General features: G+C 41.4%; 1 protein-coding gene across 5 annotated transcripts in view; it reads right to left on the bottom strand.

The window, feature by feature from the left end:
* Positions 1-25,632, bottom strand: part of GNB4 (G protein subunit beta 4) — a 45,501-nt gene extending 19,869 nt beyond the window's left edge. The window contains exon 1 of one of the 5 annotated variants that reach the window (XM_087872491.1): positions 25,351-25,632. The gene's annotated coding sequence lies outside the window, so the exon portion shown is untranslated. Of the gene's footprint in view, positions 1-15,878; positions 16,141-25,089 lie in introns of those variants that run through there. The other 4 variants (XM_087872492.1, XM_087872493.1, XM_087872494.1 and 1 more) reach the window with 4 other exon arrangements.
* Between the last annotated feature and the right edge of the window lie 443 nt (positions 25,633-26,075).

Here is a 26,075-nt window from a genome sequence, read left to right as displayed (position 1 = left end):
CAGCAAGATGGGGCTCCTCTTGCCGTCTTACCTGATTTCCAGCTCTGTCTCCCTAACCCTATCCAGAGGAAACGGTGGGGACCGGCTGCACATGTGTTTAAATATTTTCGGGGCGGTCTTATTTGGGGGGGGGAGGTCTTATTTTCAGAGGAGGGTTTATTTTGGGGGGAGGGCTTATTTTGGGGGGAGGTCTTATTTTCGGAAAAACGTGGTAACTTATGCATTGAGTACCAAACAAACGATGAGAACCGGGACAAATTTTTCTCGTCAAGATGCGCTGAGTACCAAATTCGATGAGTTTCAAAACAGTTGAGTACCAAGGCACCACTATACAAGTGAATACTCTTTTTTTCAAGTAGCCTTTAAATTGCGGATCTAGTCATACTAAAGATCGTGAGAATTCAGCGGAACTCCATATCTTGGCTCAGAAATAGAGGACAATGGCATCTACTCGTAGGGTAGCAATCCGTTAGATATTTTCCAGCCAATTTTGTCTCTCTTGGAAGCCCCCAAGCATTGCTGTCACAGATACAATGCCAAAAACCACAGCTTTTGGCAAGTTCTTTTCATATCCTATCCCAAGACATTGTGATAAAGCAAAGTTATTCCTTGGCTCAAAATAATGACATTCCTCCTGCTGCAACCATTTGTCATACATGGATTATTCAGGAAAGGACGTATTCATTTCTTCCGTATTCAAAGCCCCCAAATTCCTGGCCCTTCAAACCTCTTTGGAAAGAGACACATTTGGAGGACTCTTAGTTTGGATAAATACTGAACTTACAATAAGTAGCCTATTTCAAGAAACAGTAGATTATTATTATTATTATTTATTATATTTCTATACCGCCTTTCTCCTGTAGGACTCAAGGTGGTGTACAGTCAAGAAAAATATAGACACACAAACATCATAAAATTGCTAATTAAAATTATTACTTAGTTTGGTCAATTAAATAAAACCCAGAATTAGATAACATTTAAAAAATCATTCACATGTTCATATGTTTAGCCCCGCCTGTTGGAACATCAGGGTCTTGAGGGCACGGCGGAAAGCACGGAGATCAGGGATATTCTGTATCTCCGGGGACAGTTCATTCCAAAGGGTTGGAGCCCTCACAGAGAAGACCCTCCCCCTGGGAGTCACCAGTCGGCATAATTTGACTGACGGTACCCTGAGTAGTCCCTCCCTGTGAGAACGAACTGGTCGGTGGGAGGCTATTGGTGGCAAAAGACGGTCTCGTAGGTACCCAGGTCCTAAGCCATGGAGCGCTTTAAAGGTGATAACTAACACCTTGAATCGCACTCGGAAGACCACCGGGAGCCAGTGCAGCTCGCGTAGGAGAGGTGTTACATGGGCATAATGAGCTGCGCCCATAATCACCCGCGCAGCTACGTTCTGGACCAGTTGGAGCCTCCGGGTGCTTTTCAAGGGGAGCCCCATGTAGAGAGCATTACAGTAGTCCGTACGGGAGGTAACTAGGGCATGAGTGACCGTGCGCAAGGCGTCCCGATCCAAAAAGGGACGCAACTGGCGGATAAGGCGAACCTGATAAAAGGCACCCCTGGCCACGGCCGTCAAATGATCTTCTAAAGATAGCCGTGAATCCAGGAGGACACCCAAGTTGCGGGCCCTCTCTGTGGGGAGCAAGATCTCATCCCCTATTGTCAGTGATGGTACCAGCTGACTATACCAGGACGCCGGAAGCCACAGCCACTCGGTCTTGGAGGGGTTGAGTCTGAGCTTGTTTCTCCCCATCCAGATCCGCACGGCCTCCAGGCAACGGGAGATAAAATATATGGTTTAAATATTCAGATTTAAAATTTAAAAATTAGTGGATTTCCCTATCTGAAACAGAGAACGTAGTGTAAAAGCGTAAATAATAATTTTCTGGTACTGTATATCCATATATTGGGCCATGAGAATCTAAATATGTTTGTTTTAAATTACTGTATAATGGCACTTTTAAAATATTTTAAAACGTCATGCAAAGTTCTGCTAAAGTGCTTCAGATAAATATTTCATAATTTGGTAGCATGTCTTATGAGAGCTGCCCTTTGTGGCTGATTACAGCGACAACTCAAAAATTCAAGTTGAAGTCTATCATCTTTACAAAGGGTCAGAGGAAGAAAAAAATTGCAATCATTCTAACAACTAAAACAAGACTGTAAAATACTTCTTAGGCAAGTTATCACGTGCACTAAAGCTGAAAAGGCGCAATCAGTAGGTTCTGGGAAAAATACTGACTTTATATTAAAAAGACTGCCTTTTTTAAAGCAAATAACTGTCACTTATCAGTTTGAAGATTGCATTTTCTAATTGGGGAGGAAGGGAAGATTTTGCAACAGACACTATTTGGATTAAGCATTAAACTGGTGCATATGCAATAAATCGCATGGCTTTTAAAGATTAAATGTTTATTAGGCACATGTACCAGTTTTAGAGATTAACACTTAAGACTTTTAATGCTAAAAAACATATTTAGGGGACAACTTTATATCTTGGCAACAACTCCTAAAAGAGACACAGCTGTCTCTTGGCCTAGAAACTAAGAGATTCTGAGTTTTTTAGACCTCTTTTAGACATAAAAATCACTCTCTTTCATGCCAACTCACCTCACAGGGTTGTTGGGAGAAAAATAAGAGGCAGGAGTATTATGCATGTTTATATATGAAAATGGGAGATAAAATAACAATAATTATATTGCTGCTGTAATATTTAGGCCCCAACAGGCTTTGAAGCTCCTTAAAAGTGAATCTAAAGGACTACATGGATCTTTCAAATCTCTTTGAACTAAGCTACTTTTAAACCTTTTTATAAAGCCTGATCTGGTCATTAGAAATGAAATCACAGGATATTGTGAAGGGCAAAAACTTCCCTTGTGGCCTGGCCTTGAATGAGCTGCCTGCTGATCAGGCAGATATTGAGCCATTCCGTCAAGCTGAAATGGAAGACAAAGAGGAAAAGGAGTATTGTATTATAAAGGGAAGGGGGGTTGGCTAAGCAACAGAATGTGAAACGGGCAAACCTAATGTGTGTGTTAGAGAAAGAGCAAGAACATAGATGATAGCATCAAAGGGCTGGAAGGGACCTCAAAGGTCTTCTAGTCCAACCCCCAACCCCCCCCCCAAGGCAGGAGACCTTGTACCATCCTGGTCAAATGCTTGACCAGTCTATTTCTGAAAATCTCTCCAACTCTGGTAGGCAAGCTATTCCACTGATTAATTGTTCTTACTGTCACAAAATTTCTCCATACTTTTAGGTTGGAACTGGAGATAATATTTTAAACATCTGAAGCTTCCAAAGTCTGGTTTTGTTTTGAAGCTGTGTTGCTGAAGCTTAGGAGCCTACAATGAAAATATTAAATCAAGCTGACTAAATCTTGAGTGTCTCCAGTGCTTGCTTTCTAGCCCCTGCAAATGTTCGTTAGGTCCCCATCTCCAAGAATACCTTGAACAAATCCATCTGATCCAGTGGTGAAATGTAAAATTTGTTACCACCGGTTCTGTGGGCGTGGCTTGGTGGGGGGTGGGGTAATGTGACTGGGTGGGTGTGGCCAACTTTTTTTTTTTTTTTTTTTTTTTTACTTTTATAAGCATTTTTTCTACAAGCTCTTCGGCCAAAGAGGTTGCAGAAAAAAATGCTTTTAAAAGCCTCTGACGATCCCAGTTGAGCCGCACGATCATCAGAGGCTTTTTGTTTTGTTTTTTTTACTTTTAAAAGCATTTTTTCGGCCAAAGAGGTTGTAGAAAAAATGCTTTTAAAAGTAAAAAAAAACAGCGTCTGATGATTGCGCGGCTCAGCTGGGCATGGGGGGAGGGCGCAGGGATTTTTGCTACCTGTTCTCCGAACCACCCGCCGCCATCGCTACCGGATCGGGCAATCCGGTCTGAACTGGGAGCATTTAACCCCCGATCTGATCCAACACGTATTTCCTCATGAAAAGTTCCTTAAGTGGCTGTTTTATGAAGTATGACCCAGGCAGAAAAAGTAATTGAGGTAGTCCTTAAATTATGACTGAATTATTGCCATAAGTCGTTAGGGTTTTAACTCAAGGCACCCACATGACCAGAAGTAAATGTCTCCCCTTTTTCATGGTGGTTATTAAAGGAGTACTGTGGTCATTAAGTGAATGCTGCAGTTATTGAGTGAAGACTGGGATTGTTAAGGGAACCCATTCATCTGAAGGAGTGCTATTTGCCATAAACTGCAAATCATGGTCACATTATCACGGAATACTGTGCTGGTCCGTAAAGCTGATCTACCCAGCAAGTGTTCATGTGATCCGTGCAACCATTTGCAACAGTGAGGGGGGATTTACAGGCCATAAACCACCTGTTTTGTGATTGTCATAACTTCGAACAGTTGAAAAGCAATTGGTCGATCAGCAAGGGCTCCCTATATGAAGTCCTTGATTTATGACTGCATTTGAAAACGGCATTGTAAGTTAAGGCACTCACATGACCAGACCTGATTTTATAATAGTTTTTACACCCGTTAAACCAGGGTGGATTTGATTTAAATCATGTCTTAAATCACTAGTAAAAAGGCTTGATTTAAATCAACTCGATTTAAATCATAATTTTTAAACAGCAACTGTCATTTCTGTCCCGCAACAGCTCCTCCTCTGACCCGCTGTTGACTCATTGACAATCCCATTCACTTTAATGGAATGACTGGTGATGTGGCAGTGACACAAAGTGAGGGATGTGACGGGCAGCAGGTGAGTGATGCCCACTAACAGGCACTGCCATGATGGATCTGAAATGACAGGAGCTCTTTAATATTATATTTATAAGCTGCTTAGAAGGTTTCACTTTCATTTTTACTGCTTGCCCTTCCTCCTCACACTTAGAGCCTGGTGGTGCAGATGCATTTCTTTTCAAACCATCATACAGTTTGTAGTGTACATAGATTTGCAAAACAATGGGATAAAGGAATATTCCTGAACTCTGTTTTATGATTTATCTCATGGTTACTGTGAAACTGTGTGAATGCATCAATGCGGTGCATGTTATCTCAGCTTGCAGAGCTTGGATTCATTGAATGAGTTTACCAAAAATGTAAATATTGCAGAATATACAGCCTCATGCTACATAACTAAGCTCCAGTTCACGCTGAATAAACTAAATTATTAATGTATCTTAAATACAAAACTATCTTTAGATAGATTTTTACTCCAAAAGCATTTATTAATTTTTTATCCACCCTGTGTTAAACACAGCACAGAGGCTCTAAGTCCAAGTCAAACCAGCAAAATAAAGAAAAGAAAAAAACCAGCAAAAAACAATTGCAGTCAGATGACTGTGGGATGCTGCAAACAGTCATAAATGTTAAGCTGACTGCCAAGTGCCCAAAGTGCAGTCATGTGACCTCAGGGGACGGAGGCATGGCATTTTGTGATGGTCAGGCGTGCCCATAAGGGCTGTAAAGCACCCTTTCCAAGGCCGCCCTAACTCCAAATTGAATTCAGACTCCTGTACTACCATGAATGGAGCACCTTGACTGGGGGATGCACCCTAGCTTGCCTGTTCCCGTGACTCCTCCCCTCGCAACCGTCTCAAAACTCTCCCCCTCCAATGACACTTATGTATTACTTTGGAACTTCGTATTTGAAAGCCTCTCAGTGGTTAACAGCATGCTATAAAATAATCAACAATACAATCAAATATCCATGGTACAAAGTTAAGATTAAACTAAATGGTAACAGGAAATGGCTGCCCCAAGCAAACAACAGCTCTCTTCTTCCTTGGCTTGAAATTCACTACTGTTGCATTAAACTCAGCCATTTTCCCAAACAATGGAGACACCATCAATACTTCTCTCTCCAGGTAACTAAAGTTCAATGAAAAGACACCTTTAATTTAAAATTTAGGAGGGATTGTAAAGGTAGCATGGGTTTAGAGAGAAATCAGATTTAAATTTAATTTTAAAGATGAATAGCTACAGACTTTTTATGCCTCCTTGCCATTTTGGGGTGGGGGAGGATACTTCCACATATAACTTCTTCAGAATTCTAAATGTGCCTATGATGCTAAAATAGTTGCCTTTAATCTAAAAACAGAAAAAAAAAAACAAATTGAAAAGTTAAAAGCAAATCTAAAAACAAAAACCTTATATATATGAAAAGCAATAAATAACATAAAATTAAAATAGTTGCCAACCCCTTGGTCAATATTAACCATAGTCCTCTACTCAATATTACATTCATTGTTAAAATAGATGGAATGAATTTGCTGCAACAGTTTTACTACTAAATGAAGGAAATAAGAAATTATGCAGAAATTGGAAAGTGTTTAATGCACTTCCTTTCTTCTTTAAGAGTCTAATCAACTCTTTTTAGCTAAAGACTGACACTGAAACAATTATTTTTATCTGATTAAAAACAAATTATGATTTATTTTGCCAAAGCCTTTCAGATTAAGTTTTAGCAAGCAAAAACAAGATACAACATTTAAACGTGCAATGCCCACATTTTCTTTCCTTTGGTTCAAACATGCCTGATTCTCAGAAACCGACTGGATAAACCTCTGTAGTTTTCTTGACAAGATTTTTCAAAAGGGGCAATTTTGAAATTGCCTCTTTCCTAGGGCTGAGAGAAAGTGACTGACCAAAGATCACCTAGCTAGTTTTGTGCCTAAGGTGCAACTAGAACTCACAGTCTCCTGGCTTCTAGCCTGATGTCTTAACCACTACACCAAACTTATCTCTTGCCCACAATTTACTCGGTTAGGAATTCAAAGGACAAGAGAATGCTTGTTTATATTTCAAACTCAGCCATCACTGAAGATGAATCATGGTTAAAACATGACAAGGAGAAATTTTATTGATATAAACAGCAACATGACTCAGGAATTCTCCCAAACTAGCTGAAGATAATAAGGAATCTCGCCACGAGTCTGAACTCAACTGATTTTGCCATAGTTAGATATTTTATCTACGGCTGGAGGACAAATATCTACCCTTGTATTCTTCATATTGTTGACTCATTGCCACATTATTGGATGAGGAAATTAGATTGAACGGAAACATATCAGGGTTCTTTCTCTTTAAATAAGTAACTTCGTCAATATAGCAAAGTAAATTACTTTGTACTGGCCTATGAATCAAAAAAGAAGTTACTGCAGGTGAAACAGAAAATTGTGGGCACTGTTTAACTATTTGGAAAAATTTTACAACTACTTTTTAAATGCTTGTTCTATGGATCCCTTTTTAAATTTAATGCAAACTAAAGGTCGTCCACAAGAGACTGTAGTGGGAATATAAAATACATGCAAAATATTTGACATGTTTCTTTAACACAGGGAGCTGAAGCAGTTTAATAGCATTTATTGCTAAAAGATTTTAGTACCCTATGAATTCCAGCATTATCTCAGCAATTCCTAAAGCAGCCTGTATTATCCATGCATTGTAGTTAGAGGCTAACATGAGTGTGCAGCTTGTCTAAGACTATTTACTGATTTCATAGCTAAAGTGACATTTGAATCAGGTATTTCCTGATTCACAACTTAATCTTTTGGTCACCAGAGTGCTCCTGTTCTCTGAACTCTGGGGTGCATATCGGGAACATTACCCATAATTTAAAATTCATATTGGTACAATAATAACTTTATTAAGTTAAAGTTTTCAAACCACTTGTCACTTTTCAGCTTAAATATCTCTTCATCAGCCAAAATTATTTTAAAATTCCTCCAAAGAAGGGAAGAAGCCCTGCTAATTTTGAGGCATTGTGTACCATCTTACTGTCTATATACCCTACAAACCAAGTCCTGTTGAAGTACAGAAATGGTGTTAAGTTGCATCAAAATTCCTTCAAAGGTTTCCTAGGAATAAGAAACAAGTACAGTACATCACTGTTAGCCCCAATATCAAAAATACGAAGTTCAGCTGCTAAAACTGTTTTAATCCTATGTGAGATACAACTATTTCTTGAAAAAGGAAAGGAAAGGCTAAAAAGGAAAGATTGATTAGATAGCCTTTTAACAAAACTGAGGTATTTCCTGCTGGAATTGATCTGCAATCTATTTTACATAATTTTAGAATAAAGCTGTATCAAAATTTAGCTACTCATTCAAACCACCTTTCTTTGTATTAAAAAAAAGCAATGTTTCCTACAAATTTTAGCAAGTCCTTTGAGTGGTTTTCTTCAAATTCTGCATCTATCTTCAGTAGACATTGTAGGAATGGTATAAGAGTAATACACAGATGTAAGAATTTTGGAATGATGTTTTTTGTGGAATGGGTAAAAAAGAAGTTAACTCTCCCCACCAAAATTAATGGGGCATAATTGCTTCACTTTGAACCCACGGCTACTGCAGGCTGTTCAAAACCATTCACATGCAACACTACACTAAAATTTAGTATCAATGCTGGTACATAGCAATTAAAAAGTTCAGGATAAAAAAAAAACCTGACATCACGTCCAAAATGAAGTTCATGGCAAGAATAAATTGTGAAACTTGCGTCTACTATTTCAGTCTCTTCCCCCACAACCTTAAACTGAAAATCATAATCATATTACAATAAATTGGGTATTTTGATAATCTTATCTAATTTTTAAAGAATATCTTGGCATCGCTATTAAAATGATCTATAATGATGGATTTAAGCTGTTCAGCTGTTTTTTCAGCTGCTTTAAAATAAATCAGCATCACCTAATCCTTTTCCAGTTTTCTTATTATGCTGTATCAATTTGAGAAAACAGTATTCTGTTTCCTAGTGTCTTATTGGAAACCAATTCCAAAATTTGAGTCTTAATTTCTCTTTTTCTTCAAATCATTTCGACTCCATATTCACTGATAAATAAAACCCTACCATATCGTAACAAGATTGGCAGGTAGTCAAAGCAGAGCAGCTGTACATAAATCTTTCAGATGAACTATGATTGCAACAGACATTAAAGAATTTTCATGCATAATATCTAATAGAGACTCTTATGAGCAGATAATTTGTTTTGTAATATCCTGTCTGAAACTAAAGGGCACGATGGGTGTTCGTCTGGACACAGCAGGGCCGGCAAGATGCTTTGTATAGTAACACCAGGAAGCTAAGAAGTCAATTGAGCGAGACTGACCCTCCATGTAACGCAAACTATTTCCCCAAATCAAACAAATCTGAACATGTTTTCAAACAGTGTTTCTATGAATTTCCAACATTTATTCTATTAACTTTCATTCATTCCCCTACAAGTGCCTGAAAAAAGTAGTTTTAAATGGGAAACTCTTCCACATACAGTTATGTGGAAAAGCAAATAATGCTTTTTCATGTAAATTTTTTCCAACATATGTGGGCCTATCAATATTTTATCTTCCTTCAAATAGTATATAAAGGTGAAACAATTGAACAAAAAAACCCTGTATGAAAATTTAATTGTGCAATCATTTATTCAACAAAAAAATTAACAGATATGTCATTTCCTTCTGTGGTAAAAGTAAGTATACCCTCAAATCTAATAGCTGGTATTGTCTACATCGGAAGAAAGAACCTGAAGTAGAAACTCTCTACCAGTCTCTGTCATGGACTGGGAAGAATTCTTTCATACTTCTCCAAGCAGATTTTTTGCGATGTGATATTTAAAGGCTTTCTTGCAGGCACAGCCCATTCCAAATTTCCTCACAGCATCCGAATGGGAATTAGATCCAGACTTTGATATGGCCACTCTACCAATTAAAATAATAAATTTTTCTCCCTCCCCTGCTGGACTTTAGATGGGAGGGCTCAATATTCCAATCCAGGACACATATATCAGATGGATCAGTTTTACTTGAAGCAGGAACTTCTGCAGGTACCCAGGTCCCAAGCTATTAAGGGCTGTGCCAATAGCAGCCAGCATTTTCAATTGTAATTACAAGTCTACTACAACCAATTGTACAAAGCCTACAAGACCAGGATTATAAAATCATGGCAGGTTTCATTCTCAATAAATGAATTGCTGTATTTTGTACTAATGAAGATGGAGCCAATCAAGTGACTGATTTGTGTTGTTGCTGATTGGGGGGGAGGCGGGGGTGGTGGTGAGGAATGGAGTTTTTATTTTAATGGGTTTTATTACACTGTGGATTTTTTTTAATGATGTTAGACTAACACAGAGTCACCAATGTGTTAGTTAGAATGCCATATAAATTTGTTTAATAAATAAAATGGTAGCTTCTGAGTATTCTTCAAAAGCAACCCCATGTAAAGGGTATATCAACAATAACAGAGTTGGAAGGGACCTTGGAGGTCAACTAGTCCAACCCCCTGCTCACGCAGGAGACCTATATTAGGGATTCGAATCGCCAAACTTTCTGATCAACAAGCTCAGTGTCTTATCCACTGAGCCATCTAGCCAGGCTTAAGGATATGAGTAACTGTTGTCATTGGTACACCAGCACCTGGACAACCCCTGGACCAGCCCAGTGTCTACCTACCTACCCAACAATAATTGCAACACTAGGAAAACCTGTTCCTCCAAGCGGGAATCTACCTTGTCTGAAGCCCACAAAGCCAAAAAGGAGCCAAATGAGTTTCACCACAAAGAGCACCTTCACATCTTGTGAAGGTTTCTACTTTGACTACTTTCTTCCCATCCAATCCCCCAAGGCTCCAGATGCTGAGACAAGACCACCACAAGATCTCCAGCAAAGACCAGATAGAGATGAGCACACTGCTGACACCACATCCCAAATTGAATGACTTCTCCTTCGCTTAATATAAATGTTAAACTTCAGGAGTGACAGAGACTAAAACCTGCGGTACTCAATACACAGCAATCGCTAGGTTGACCTGTCTGCCTTCCACGGCCTGGGACTGCCCACTTAGGAAGGAGGGGAAGTACTATACAATTATGCCAGTCTACTCCTACCTGCAGCCAATTCAGTAGGATACTATGGTTGATGACTGAAAGTTACCAAGAGATCTAAACAGGGGCACAATCAGTGGTGGGATTCAGCCAGTTCGCATCACTTTGGGAGAACCGGTTGTTAACTTTCTGAGCAGTTTGGTGAACTGGTTGTTGGAAGAAATCATTAGGGCGGTTGTTAAATTATTTGAATCCCACCACTGGGCACAATGCCCCCATCCAGATCTCAACAAAGACCATCAACCAGAATGACCAATGCTGTTTTGGTCCCATATCAGGTCTGAATTCATACTATCAAGGATCCAGACAAACTATTTTATAAGGGTGCCCTACATTTACTACTCCCATCACTTTCTCAACAATCTTCCCTTGAAATTTAAAGGTTAGAGACTGGGTTAAAGTTGCCTATAATTACTGGACCCAGGGAAAGGCCTCTTCAAAAAAAAAAAGGGGGGGGGGGTTGTATATTTTGGCAATTTCAATACATAGATTTTTTTTTTAAAAAAAGCTATGATTTTTTGGCTACATCTATGAAAATTCTACGCTGTATTTTAATTGCCAGAATTATCTATTCAAGAGTGACTGTGACAATTACATAGCCTTGTTCTAACCCTCAAACTGTATTAAATATTATTGGGAAAGCGGGCAAAAGTGAGAAGAGGAACAACAACAACAAATCTCCCGAAACTGAAGGGCTTCTCTGAATGAAAATGTCTGGACTTTGTGCAACCTTCCCCCCACAAACAAATCATGAATTGTACAGTGGTAGTGCAATTAACTGTCTAAAAAAGCCCATTAAATAAGGCTACTGTCCAAAACTGAAATCAAATATTAGGTCAACCAATACCTTTTAGAAAAGCTTAACAGCACACCATTTCTAAAGGGGGAGGAGGCTGTTGTTCTAGCCTCATAAACTATAGGACCCTCCATCCCCCAATATTTGTAAGCATTACTAGCTTCCACGTTGTCAGGGGCAATAAAACAGAAATAATAATAATCTGCACACAGCATCCCTTCCCACAACCCTAAATAGGGCATCATGCACCATGTATTCCAAACTCCTGAATGTAAAATTAAATCTTGACCCAATGTAATATCGTCATCCTATCATTTATGTATGCAAGTATTAGCTTGAAGTCCTATTGTGGATGGAGATTCTCAGTCATCCAGCTCACGGTTGTCCTAAAGGTTGCTTTTCAAAAGGCAACTGGACTTCCTTGGTTTTCCTTCCTTGAAAACGTTTCGCTTCTAAATCCAAGCAGCTTCTTGGGAACTACAAGTTGCCTTTTGAAAAACATCTTTGGGACTTGAAGTCATATTATTTACTTTCACCCTTTACCAAAAATACCCCCCATTTTAATCTGGTTCTTTTCCCTGTTTTAATTTCAAACTGTTTCTCATTCCCAGTTTCTGCATTCTTTGAATTGATGATAGTTCTCTTCTTACACTTATTCATTTAGTGACTATTCAAAGTTACAATGGCATTGAAAAAAGTGACTTATGACTGTTTCTCCCACTTATACCACTGCAAGCATCCCCAAACTCATGTGATCAAAATTCGGCTAATTGGTAATTGGCAGGTATTTATGATGGTTCAAGTGTGCCAGGATTTATGTGATCACTTTTTGTGACCTTTTGACAAACAAAGTCAACGGGGAAGCCAGATTCATTTAACAAGCATATAACTAACTTAACTGCAGTGATGCAAGAAAGGTAATAAAATAAGGCAAAACTCGAACAACTGCCTCGCTTAGCAACAGAAATTTTAGGCTTAACTGTAGTTTAAATCGAGGGCTACCTATATAAGTATAACTCCGTCCAATCCTACATTTGGAGCTACCATGAATATTGCAATCAGAGTGACAGGATTTGCTGTGTTTTATGCTCCCAATGCCATTCTCTACTTCTAATATAGTATCTTCCCAAAATTCATCAAAACATCTTTGATTGCAAAGTATTCTTTTCTCTGGTCTTTCAAAGGAGGCAATTCCTAAACATTAGCTGAAAAAAATTAATTAGATGCTTCTAAAAGTTCTCTGACATAGTCAAGTATGCTATCTTTCTAGAATCTAGGGGAAGAATATGGCATAATGAAGATGCTTATTCTGTTCGGCTGGATTTTAGGTATTAGGGGATTTTTTTTTTAAAAAAAAGGCCACTGTGACCACCTAACTATCTATGACATACCAATGTCTTATTTACTATAGTGCTATTTCTGTTACTTGGTTGCTATCCCCTTTCTTTTGGATCAAAGTACTGGTTTAATTTGTATCACTACCAATTCTGTTAGATACCAAAGCATTTACTCGTTAGACATGTAAGTGGAGTATAAAGTTTTTAATAAATGAAATACTGAGCTATCTCTAGGTGGGAAGCCCTTGGGAGCAAGGGAGCCAATCTGAATAGCGTTAATATTTATACCAATTTAGCAGGATAAATATTCTAACTTCAGAAAACCCTTATGCGCAGAATGGCCTGCTGTGACTCAGCATGGATGCAACACACATAACAGACAAGAATGTCATTCTCCACATGAATGATGAGTGCAATATTTTAAGCATTAATTTGACCCAAAATTTCATAGTGCAAATACATGTTTCCACATTTAACCAGACTTTCCCCATTCTTAAAAGCAAACATCTTGCAACAAGCCATTATAACACTATTTTTAAAATTAAAACATGTTGAAACTATAAAAAAAACTGTCAAATTACTAGTGTTATGAGATAGTTCATGTTTTTTCATGTATTTTTATTGGAAAACAGTAGTTCCAGTATAGCTTTAAATCCTGCAAAGCAAAACACAAACCAAAACTTTAAAACAGGAAAAGGGCTGTGTAATCTTATTAAGCATTTCTATCATATACAACACAGAGATATATTCTCATTTTTATTTTGATTCTATCTCTGTTGTTTGACATATTGTTTTCAAAAATATAAAAAATAGAAAGGTTAAGCATCCCAAAAATATTATCCGTAACTCGATGGTTCAGATGTAACTCAGATATGAATTTTTTTTTTAATATGACAGATTTCCACGATTTAAAAAAAAATAACATTCCAAATATTTTCCATCTAAGAGGATGAGAAATCTGTGTTACATAATTCAACGGGTTATCTATTGGTACTTGTAATGAAATACATCATCTTGGTTAAGCTCCGCAGATGCAAGCCAGCCCACACCTCAAGGTTGGCCACAAGCCTCAAAGAAACGCTTTGATTTTTCAGAACAGTAAAGACAATTTCACACATAGCACCACCCTTGTTGTATTGCAGTCATGTTTACAAATGGAGTAAAGTCAGCAAACATACACTGCACATATAGTTGTTGATTTTATATGTATGGCAACCATCTAGCATTTCGGAGACAGTCTTTCTGTAGACAGGTGTCTTACTCTGCCTAGTCAACCTCGACTCTAACACAAACCATTCTCTTACACACCTTGCTGTGCTCAAGCATTCACCTACTAAAAAAGTCTGAAGATGGCACAGCAAGCTGGATTGTTCCCACCCAGCCATGTCAAGCTGATTCAGTAGGTTTCAATGCTCCTGCAGCCACACTTCAATTACAGCAATCACACATTTTACAATTCTCCCTATTTTAACTGTTTACAGGTAGTCCTCAACCTACGACCATAACTGAGCCCCAAATTTATCTTGCTAAGCGAGAAATTTGTTAATAAGTGAGTTTTGCCCTATTTCACGACTTTTCTTGCTACGGTTGCGGTTAAGTGAATCATTGCAGTTGTTTGGCTTCCCCACCGACTTTGCTTGTCAGACGGTCACAAAAGGGGATCTCGCACACGATCCCGGATTCCCGTAACTGTCATAAACATGAAGCAGGGACCGAGCGTCGGAATTTGGATCATGTGACCACGGAGATGCCGCGATAGTTGTTAAGCGTGAAAAACGGTCATTAAATCTCCCTTTTTCAGTGCCGCTGCAACTTCGAACGGTCGCGTAAACGAACCGTTGTAAGTCGAGGACTACCTGTACTTGATGAGAGAGATGAGCTGGGTAAAATGAGCAACGCCTTTAACGCCACGGGAAAAAGATGACAACACAAAAGGAACAAACCAGTGGAAACGTGGATGGTAGTTTAATTCCCAATTCCCCCCACCCCCCTTCCTCTCTACTCCCAAGGACACACAGCTCACACTGTCTCGCACCAAGGCTCTTCACAAAACCCGCACACCACAACCCCGCACCAGCCTCTTCTTGGGACCGACAGTCGACTACTGTTGTGCGCTCGGCAAAGGCCGGGCAGCCGTTTATTTCTATGACCCCCCCATTCCCCCCCCACTTCCCACAACAACAGGTCTTGGGCTTGTTCATGTCCCTCTCTCACAGTGTTTCTCAACCTTGGTAGCTTGAAGATGGGTGGACTTCAACTCCCAGAATCCCCCAGCCAGTGTTGCTGGCTGGGGGATTCTGGGAGTTGAAGTCCACCCATCTTCAAGCTACCAAGGTTGAGAAACACTGCTCTATCACTTCCCAGACACACAACAACCCCGAGAGGTAGGCCCTGAGCGGTGAATGGCTTGAATTTTCTTTCTCCATCCTTGGCTTATAGGACTCAATGTCGGTCTTGAGTTGACCTGTGTGTGGGAGGGAGGGGGGGGCTGTCGGTTCTCATTCTCACGTGCACTCCTCTCCTAAACGCGGGTTTCGTCCCCTTATAATTCCCCCTTCCCCTCCCCCCCCCACACACAAACCCAGCCCATTATCCCCACCCAACGTTAAGGAGGGGTTGGCCGGGAAGGATAGGAGTTGTAGTCCAAACCCAACAGCCACGGGAGCTGCCGAGAGGCTTCGTGGGCGCCCCCTTCCCTTCCCCACGACCCACCTCTTCGCCCCCCACACCCTCAGTGCCCCCCCCACACACACACACATACGGGGGGGGGCGCCGCCGGTTAGCTTTTCCCAAGCCCCCCCCAATACACGGCTGAAAAAGGGCGGGAAGGGCCCCCCTTTTGCCTTCAAGTGAACCCTACTAACGACTCCCAGGGCCGAACACGGCCGCAGCGGCTCTCCTACGTACCTCAAACCACCTGGGCGAAAAGAAGACGGGAGGGCGCAGAAAACCGAGCAGGCCAGTCCGGGGCCTCCTCCGAAGCTAAAGGAGGAAGGAGGGGGGGGGAGAAAAAAAAAGGAGGCGCGGCCGGGAAACCTGCCTGTCAAACACTCCGTCCCCGCCTCTCCGCCGTCGAAAGAGCCAATCGAAACACCGCCCGCGGCTACAACTTTTAAGGCGCCGGGACCGCCCTCTTTTTTTTTTTTTTCCGCTCCCTCCCTCCCCTCCTTTCCGTCGTCACTTACTACGCGGGGTGGTACCGCCCCAGCCTCGCTGTTTTGTGATCTTTAGGCGCGCCTTTCTCTCCTCCCCCCCCCGGGCGGCTCCTAATGGAACGCGCCACCAGAAGGGCTTGAGCGGGACAAAAGAGGCGAAAAGGGACGCCCGGCTCTTCTAAGCAAACCCCGCCCGGCTCCGCCAAAGCGTGTGGGGGGGGGGGGGGAGGAGCGGCTGGGTTAGTTAGATCCACTGCCCTGGTGGATCTAATTAAGCAGTAGCCGGTCTTCCTTTCCTTGCCATCCGAAAGGTTTCAGACTCAAAATAAATCAATCTTAACCGGGGTCAGGGTACTAATGCGGATGGCGTCCTTTATTAGTAATGCCAATCGTAGGCATTTATTTGATTTATTTTATTATGCAATAACAATGCAATAAATCCGTGCATGCCACTTTCCTCCCCGTCTCGGAGACCGATGCAATGGGTCGCAAAATAAAAAAAAAAGATTTAAGCACAAACCAGAGATAACATGGCAAGGAACGCAATAAGAACAATTTCATCTCACGCCAATGGCACTGACTAAGCAAGCCGTGATTGTGGTTTTGGGGTTTTCAGCCCTTCCTTGATGCAAACCCGGCCAACTGTCATTTATTCCATAAACCATGGATAAACAAGCCATGGTTGTAACGTGGATTAACCGAGCTAACGAAACTTGAGGGTTTTTTTCCTCAGCTCAACTGCCACACTTTTTTCCCCCCTGTAGATGCTGTAGACACTGCAGCGTTAAATGGTTAAGATTAGTCCGAACATGTACTTCAGTATTAAAAAATCTTGCCCCGATTAATGAAACAGGTTTATACATTTCATTGTAAGTACCTAAACTTTGCTGTTTTCTGTAAGGAGAAAAAGAAATGCTCTTTTACTGATTTGCTAGAATAATCTTAGCGAAGTAGACTTATCTTTTAAAATAATTCAATTTCTCCTATGCAAAATATAGTGGCAATTAAGTGTGTGTGATAAAAAGAAGAAGAGATGGGATCACAGATGAATGGAGGCTGATTTAATATACAAAGTATATTGAAGTGGTTTGGGGAGGATTGCATTGCAAAGCAATTGTATAAAGGAAGAGGGGCTAGAAGGGAAAAAAGAAGGGAAAAAAAGGATGGAACCGATAAGGTCTTCAAAAAGAAAATGGTGAGAAACTTTGAACAAAATGAAATTGTTTATAGACATATTGCAAAGATAGAAAGATATGAAAATGTCCCTTTATAAAAGCGAAGGAGGAAAAAGGAAATACATTTATTTTGGTATTGGATCAGATTATTACACATCATGTTAGTAACCACTTACTTAGGCTTCCAACAATTAACAAGAACTAATACGGGCTTATAGCTAAAAATCATTTACTATTGACAATTAATACAGGTAGTCCTCGACTTATGACCCCAATGCTAAGCAAGTGAATTTTGCCCCATTTTACAACTTTTCTTGCCATCGTTCGTTAAACAAATCCCTGCAGTTGTTAAATTAGTAACAAGGTTGTTAAGTGAATCTGGCTCCCCCATTGACTTTGCTTGTCAGAAGGTCGCATAGGGGGATCACATGACCCCGGGACACTGCAACCGTCATAAATATGAGCCAGTTCCCAAGCATCTGAATTTTCATCATGTGACCATGGAGAGGCTGCAACTGTCCTACGTGTGAAAAAGGCTATCAGACACTTTTTTCAGAGCCATTGTAACTTCGATCAGTCACTAAGTAAATTCTTTTAAGTCGAGAACTACCCGTAGCTTAATAGATTTGTGGAATGCTGTAGATGCAGTATATCTCGACCTCAGCAAAGCATCTGCCAAAGCCTCTCCTAAGGACACCCTCATTAATAAAATGGTAGATTATTAGCTAGATAACACAGCTGTTAAATAGATTCATTGCTGGATGAATGAGAATGCTATTATATGTTCCTGGCTGGTGCAGTTTTATTACTGAGCTGGATAAAGGGGGATCAGGGAATCATTACAAAACTGGCAGAGAGGACATACTTGGGAGTAGTGGCTAACACCATGATGGCAAACCTATGGCACGCATGTCCAAAGTGACACGCGGAGCCATGTCGCCTGGCACGCGCGGTGTCACCCATTCCTCTTCCGGGTATCTGGCGAGTATGCGGTGCTCAGCATGTGGCAGTGCCAGAAACTAGAAAAGCTGGTCTTCCTGCATGAGCATGTACACCGGCCAGCTGATCTTCGCGTGTGCATGCGCGCCAGAAACCCGGAAGAGTAGCTAGCTGAAACCGGATGTTCAGTAGCTAAAACCAGAAGTTCATTTTCGGGTGTGCGCATGCGCCCTGGGCAGCTCCTCTTCCGGGTTGCAGCCCAGACGCGCACATGCGCACTACCTTTTCAGCACTCAGTGCCAAAAAGGTTAGCCATCACTGGGCTAACACATGGGAAGGCAGAAGGTTCAAAGTCCCGCAACTGAGGAAGAAAACAAGACAACGAAAGGCACAAATACAGACTGGGAGAGATTTGGCTTGGCCCTAGTACCTGTGAAAAGGAGCCTGAAGTGTGATGCAATTGCTAAAAAGGCAAATGCGATTTTGAGATGCATTCATAAAAGCACTGAATCCAGATGATGGGAAATAAACATTCTCATTCTAATCTGCTTTGGGCACGACCGACCCAAATTCTGGGCACTGCAGTCCAAAACATTGGAAAAAGTTCAGAGGAGGCTATCTAGGAAAGTCCAATGAAAAATAGCTTTAAAAAATTTGCAGAAGACAACTGAAGATAGAGATGTCGTGGTCTTATTAGACATCTAAAAGGCTTTTGTTAAGGAAGATCTGGACTTGTTGTGTTCATTTTGGCAAAATTAATAGAACGGAACTATAGAGAAGCAGGTTCAAACCGAGATGAAAATTAATAAAATTGTGTATTTTTAGATGCATATAGCTTGTTTGCCAGGGACACGGTGGCTGAGTGGCTAAGATGCTGAGCTTGTTGATCGAAAGGTCGGCAGTTCAGCGGTTCGAATCCCTAGTGCCGCGTAATGGGGTGAGTTCTCATTACTTGTCCCAGCTTCTGCCAACCTAGCAGTTCGAAAGCATGTAAAAAATGCAAGTAGAAAAATAGGGACCACCTTTCATGGGAAGGTAACAGCGCTCCATGCGCCTTTGACGTTTAGTCATGCCGGCCACATGACCACAGAGACGTCTTCGGACAGTGCTGGCTCTTCGGCTTTGAAATGGAGATGAGCACTGTCCCCTAGAGTTGGGAACGACTAGCACATATGTGCGGGGGGAACTTTTACCTTTACCTTATAGCTTGTTTCCTATCCCTATCTCTTTCTACTGAAAGAGTGTAAAAGCATGATATCCTTCTTGGAAATCTAACCAAGGCATCTCCAAACTTGGCGTCTTTTAAGACTTTAGACTTCAATTCCCAGAATTCCCTAGCCGAATTCTGGGAGCTGAAGTCCATTAAGTCTTAAAGTTGCCAAGTTTATAGATCCCTGATCTAACCCATTGAAAATAGGAACTTGTGAGTAGTCATCCACAGGGTAAGTTACATGGTTACATTATCTGGGAGCCTTACTGAATTAAAAGTTAGACTTCTGGGAAAGTTCATAGTGTCAAATTAGATTGCGTATGTTTTTACTGCAGAACACACCATCAAATCACATTTAACGAAATCATGACAAATGGGCATCTCCAAAGGATAATGCTACACCTGTACTGCACAGCATTATGCATGTACTTTGGGGCAGCTGGTAACCTGATCAAATCCAGCTTCATCATGTGGAATGGAATTAATCAAGCCTAGAGTTGTGCATACGAAGCCTCTCTCCCCTGGAGACCTGTATTTAATGTGTTAGCATAGAGTGTGGCACCGTGCCCAATGTCAAGAACAGAACTGAGAGAACCAGCCAAACTTCGTCTGCCACTCGTTGCCCTATGCATGGTGGAACGTGTTAATAGAGATTAAGAGTGTGCAAATGTTTGATTTAGGCAGAGCGCTCATTGATCCATCAGAAGGCAGGCATAATCAACTAGGAAGGGAATAAGTATTTTTAATCAGCTGCTATACAGTTTTGCACGTTTACTTGGATGCAAGGCCCGTTTATTGCTATGGGCTAAAATTGAAGTCTTAGGGAAGCATTTATGTGGGTACAAACCTCCGCCAAACTCATAATATAACTTATGTGCATCAGGCACATAAACTTAGCCCTACCCATCTCAGAAAAACCGTTTTCATGATTTAAAAAAAAGGAGGTAGGTACCGTACCATAGCTTCTTCTAAACAATCATTTCTATCATTCTCATGGCAATTACTCATGAGAGGTAAATTAAATCCCAAGTGTACAAAACAATAGCAAAAAAAATATACAATGGATATGAGAAATCCACGTGCCCCCGTTAAAAGGCCAGCTTTTTTGAGATGCAAAAAAGTCAGACCAAGATAAATCACTTCAGAATTTTTTTCCCACCTTTTAATATAAAATACATATTGTACAATTCAATTATAAATAAACTGAAACCTTTTAGGGGGAAAATAATAAAAACCATGAAGTAAGGTAGTTGTACGGGTACACACCCTTAAACGTATACTTTGTTGAATCATCTTTTGATTTTATGACATCATCCAGTCTTTTGGGGTAGCCTGTTAGGATGGACATCTTGGCTTGGGAATTTATGCTCAACTCTTCCTTGCAAAAGTGCTCTAAATCTGTCAAGATTATGGGGGCATTTCCTGTACATAGCCCTCTCTTTAGGTTTTCAATTGGATTCAGGTCCAGGCTCTGGCTGGGCCTTTCCATAACTTTTGATCTTCTGATGAAGCCATTTTTCTTGTTGTTGTTGTTGATTTGGAGGTATGCCTTGGTTCATTGTCATGTTGACAGGTGAAATTCTTCTTCAACTTCAGCATTTTAGCCGAGGCCTGAAGGTTTTGTGCCAAAATTGACTGATACTCTGCAATTACTGTAAGTTTGAATCCCACTGGGCTCAAGGTTGACTCAGCCTTCCATCCTTTCTAAGGTAGGTTAAATGAGGACCCAGTTTGTGGGGGCAATAAGCTGACTTTGTATAAATATTAAAAAGTATGAAGGCTATTGCTTAACGCATTGTAAGCCGCCCTGAGTCTCCGGAGAAGAGTGGCATATAAATCAAATTAAGAAATTTTAAAAAAATTGTTCATAATTCTCTCCACCTTGACTTAGCACCAGTTCCACCTAGAAGGAAAGCAGCTCAAAGCATAATGTTGCCACTATCATGCTTCACTGTGGGTATGGTGTACTTTTAGTGATGCGCAGTGTTGTTTTCTTGCCAAATATACTTTTTGGGAATTATGGCCAAAAAGTTCAATTGTGGTCTCATCAGAACCTAGCACATTTTGCCACATGCTTTTGTCAGACCTGATGTAGGTTTTTGCAAAACGTAGCTGGGCTTGGAATGTTTTTCTTTATAAGAAGAGGCTTCTGTCTTGTCACCCTACCTCACAGCCTAGACATACGAAGAATACGGGAGATTGTTGTCATATGTAGTAGACAACCAGTACTTCCCAGAACTTCCTGCAGCTCCTTTAATGTTGTTCTAGGCCTCTTGGCAGTTTCTTGGACCAGTTCTCTTGTTTCTTCATCAAGTTTGGGGGGATATTCAGTTCCAAGAACTGTTGTGCCATATGTTCTCCATTTGTTGATGACTGCCTTCAACGTATACTATGGTATGTTCAATACCTTGGAAATTTTTAGTATCCTTCTTCTGATACCTTCCAATAAATGAGATCCCTTTGTAAACTCTTTGCAGATTATGGCTTCTGAGGCAACTGAGTAAATATCAGAAAACTCCTACGAACTTTGTATGGGCATGATCAGACACTTTAATTGATGGCAGGCTATTTAACATCAATTTGAATGTGATTGGTTAATTCTGAACCCAGCCACAGCCCTACTAAGAGGGTTTGCACATTTACGCAACTACATTATTGTACATTTTACTGTTATTTCCCCCCCCCACATAAAATATTTCAGTTTCTTTTTCCATTAAATTGTGGAAAACCTTATAAGGAACACCTTATACTAAAGGTGGAAAAAAAAATCCTGAAGTGATTTATCTTGGTCTGGTTTTTTTTTTTTTTTTCATATCTCAAAAACGTGGCATTTTAATGGGCGTGTAGTCATTTTATATCCAATGTATTGCTCCACGAAATATGGGAGAAAATGTTTTAAAATTGTCTACGTGCAACTGTCCAATGCTTCAGAAACCCACCAATGGAGCTAAATGTATTCCGTTCAATCTCCTAAGAGGTTTGGTCTTGATGCATCAAAAATCAGTTGCAACATCCAAAATGCATCATATATCTTTTATACGACAAGTTTTCTAAGAAGAAAAAAAATGGGAAAACTGGTAAACAATTGGGATCCATATTTAACAAAGAAGGACTGACAACTTTATGTATATATACCGGTAGAGAACGTAAATTGGCTCACATAAGAGTTGACTCAGGTACTACAGGAATCTATTTTGAAATAAATTAAGGTAAATAAATGCTATTTCCTGAAACACCCTAAAATGTTTTGATGAGGGTCCACAACCATTACGTGCTTCTTGCTCAAAACAAGAATTACCTGGGAAGGCCTTGTTCCGTTAACATTTGTGATACATAATAGTAAGAGTTTTCCCCTTTGCTTTTCTCCCATCATTGCACTATATGTGCCGAAGAAGACTAATCTGTTTTACCGGCAAAGCTTCGATTAAGACTTAATAACTCCATCTAGTTTGCATTCCATATTCTCTGGAACCAAAATGGTAGAAACACGGCTGCTCTCACGCCTAGCAGTAACTTGATAAACTACACTGCAGAGCACCTTTTGCTGCATCACTTCTGCCAGAAGTGGTGAGAATGGCTCCATATTGTCTGCAAAACCTCTCTGCATTTTGGAAAAAACAGGTTTTGTTGTGTTTGGGACTATTTGCTTATTCATCTGTGGGCAACAAACCCATCCATTCAGTAGAATCCATATGCAAAATGCATTGCCTTCCTTCCCAATACCACACAGTTGATGTAAATTGTATTTGTAAAAAAAAAAAAATTCCACACCTGAGCTAGGTTCTAATAACCGGGATAAGTGAAGAAGAAGGGAAAAAAAAAACACATTACAGTACAAGAGTTGCGGGTCTAAATGTTCATAATTACCAACAGGATTCTCCTCCTAAGTAGCGAACATCTTTTAAAAGATGCCAGAGTACCGAAAATGACAGAATGCAAGGCAACCTATTGGGAGAACTTAAGTGTCAAAAGTGCCAAAATCAGGGCTTGCAAATTACTGTAATGTCATTTACAGAGCCTTGGTAGTACAGTGGTCTAAGGCACCCTGTTGGTTATTAAGCTGGTTATTAAGACCAGCTGCCTGCAATTACTGCAGGTTCGAATCTCTCCAAGGCTCAAGGTTGACTCAGCCTTCCACCCTTTCTAAGGCAGGTAAATTGAGGACCCAGTTGTGGGGGCAATAAGCTGACTTTGTATAAATATACAAAAGGATGAAGGCTATTGCTTAACGCATTGTAAGCCACCCTGAGTCTCCGGAGAAGGGCGGTATATAAATCAAAATTTTAAAAAAAAATCATTTTAAACAGGTCCGGTTGTGCCCACCCACCTACCCACCCCAAAAAATGTTCCCAGTCCACAGATCAATTCTACAGATAACCCTAAGAGCCACCTGCCATATACAACCAAGAGATGGCCAAAACCATGAGTTTTAATTCACTGGTTTTGAGAACTGAGATTCTACATTTGGGAAAGGGGGGGGGGCAGGAATTCCTGAACAGGGTGAATTGCGGAACCAACCGTCCCACCCTGATTTTTGTGTGCCCCCCCTCCCAACTTGCAAACAAGGCAAGGAGCACCTGTTTGCTGGATTCTCTCCTCTTTCTCCGATCCCAGAACCAACGAGCTCCCCCCACCCACAACCTCTCTCCAGATTTACCAACCAACCAACCAACCATCTCGTTCCCGGAATGCCCCCCCCCTCCCCAAACGGACGAAAAGTGATGCTTGTGCATTGAACAAACCATGTTTGTTCAAACAAACCACGGACAAGTTGCAGAGCAGAGGAAACGAGACGCGCATCGAATCATTAATTATTTTTTAAAAAAAGAAAGAGGTGGGAAAGGCAGGATCCCTTTTTTAAAAAAAAACAACGTCTGAACCTGGATGATTTCTGACCCGGGAGATTCTTAAAAACCACTTGTAGCAACTTCTCTGAAGCGAGAGCGATCCCTCCTCCTCCACCTCCTCCTGGTCTAATTCAAACCCTGGGGACCCCGCAAATAGGTTTGTCCCGGGACACCCCCCCCCACCCACCCAACCCCACCATTTGAAACAGGTGGCCCCGCTGGAAGGAAGACTTTAAGGGGGGGGGTCGGGGGTCCACCCTCCCTTGCGGCAGAGAGCCGTCGCCACGCCCACCCCCCACCCCACCCCCTCCTCTCCGATCCGCCCCTGGGATTTCCGCGAAACGCCGCCGGCTGCGGAGAAAGTCCGGGGCGAGGCGAGAAAGACGCGGCGATCGGCGATCGGGAGGTGGGGGTGGTGGGGAGGGTATCTATACCCCCCCACCCACCCATCCATCCCAATAAGCGCCCCCGCGACCCGCTTGGCTGGCTGGTTGCACGCCTCCGCCCAGCCTCGCGCAAAGGCAGCCCGAAACAACCGCGCGAAGAGATCCAGGATCTGGGGAGGGGCTGATGGTGATGGTGATGATGATGATGGTGATGGAAGGGGGGGTGGGGTGGAGGAGAGTTTCCCACCAGGAAAAGGATCCTAAGATTTATTTATTTTTTTAATAAATAAATAAATAAAATAAAAAATAAAAATATGGCCGTAGGCAGACTTTGGGGCTTGCGTGCTGCCTGCGCCCTTCTCTTTTGTTCCTAAAGGAGCCCATCGGCCCTGGAGAATTCCCCCACCTTGCTTTCCTCCCGCTGCAAACGTGGGTGGATTTTTTCTTTCTTTCTTTTTTTCTTTTTTTCTTTCTTTCTCCCCGGGGCGACCCTGACTTGCCACTGGAGCGACGCCGACCCCGCTATCGGCAAAGCGGCTCCGTGGGGTAGCTGGGTTTGCCTTTATAAAAGAAGTGGCCGTGCGCCTCTTTTTTTCTCACGACCGGCAGCTCCGCCGCGCACACACGCAATATATAACGGTATATATATATATCTATATACACACACACACTACTTGCGATTTCTTTCCTCCGGCGCCGTCCGTGCCTTCTTCCCGCCGCGCGTTTTTCGGGTTTATTTTTTATTTTATTTTATTTTTTTAAATTTTTGCAAGGCTCCGCTCGGAATGTCACAACACAAATGCGTCCATTGTGCCTTTTTTTTTTTTTTTTTCCCTTCTTCCCCTTTTCCCCCCCCCTCGAGCGCTCCCGGAGCCTCGCTTGAACTAGATCCCTTCTTTCGCTTCCCACTTCCCTCGTGTGCTCATCCAACGTGATGGACAGTTGCTATGGTTTCGCGGCTCTGACGTCAACGACATTAAAGAGAGGAGGGGGGAGAGAGAGAGAGAGAGAGAGAGAGAGAAGGACGCGCGTTTCTCACTGCTGGGATAACTTGAGCTCGTAAAAAAAAAAAAAAAAAAAAAAGAGCGAGAGCGAGGATTTCTTTCTCCAGCTGAGTCTGGCAGGGCGTAGTCCAAAGTCTCCCAAGCTTTGTTGTAAAATGAGGGTGGGTGAATTGGTCCAGAAATCTGAAAAAGCTCTTCCCTTGGTTGGGGGGGGGGGGTCACGCACTAAAAGAAAGGAGAAGTGGGGGAGAAGAAGAAGAAGAAGAAGAAAATCCTTTTTTGCAAAGGTGTAATAAAGGCATCTGGGAGATGCGTGCAGAATAATACTGCAAAGATTTTATGAATTGCTCTGGGAGGATCCTGCAGATAAGGCGACTATTAGGCACAA

This window comes from Pantherophis guttatus, chromosome 6 (genome assembly GCF_059756535.1).
Source record: "Pantherophis guttatus breed Tessera chromosome 6, ASM5975653v1, whole genome shotgun sequence".
Classification (NCBI taxonomy): domain Eukaryota; kingdom Metazoa; phylum Chordata; class Lepidosauria; order Squamata; family Colubridae; genus Pantherophis; species Pantherophis guttatus.
This window is presented reverse-complemented; position numbering and strand designations above follow the sequence as displayed.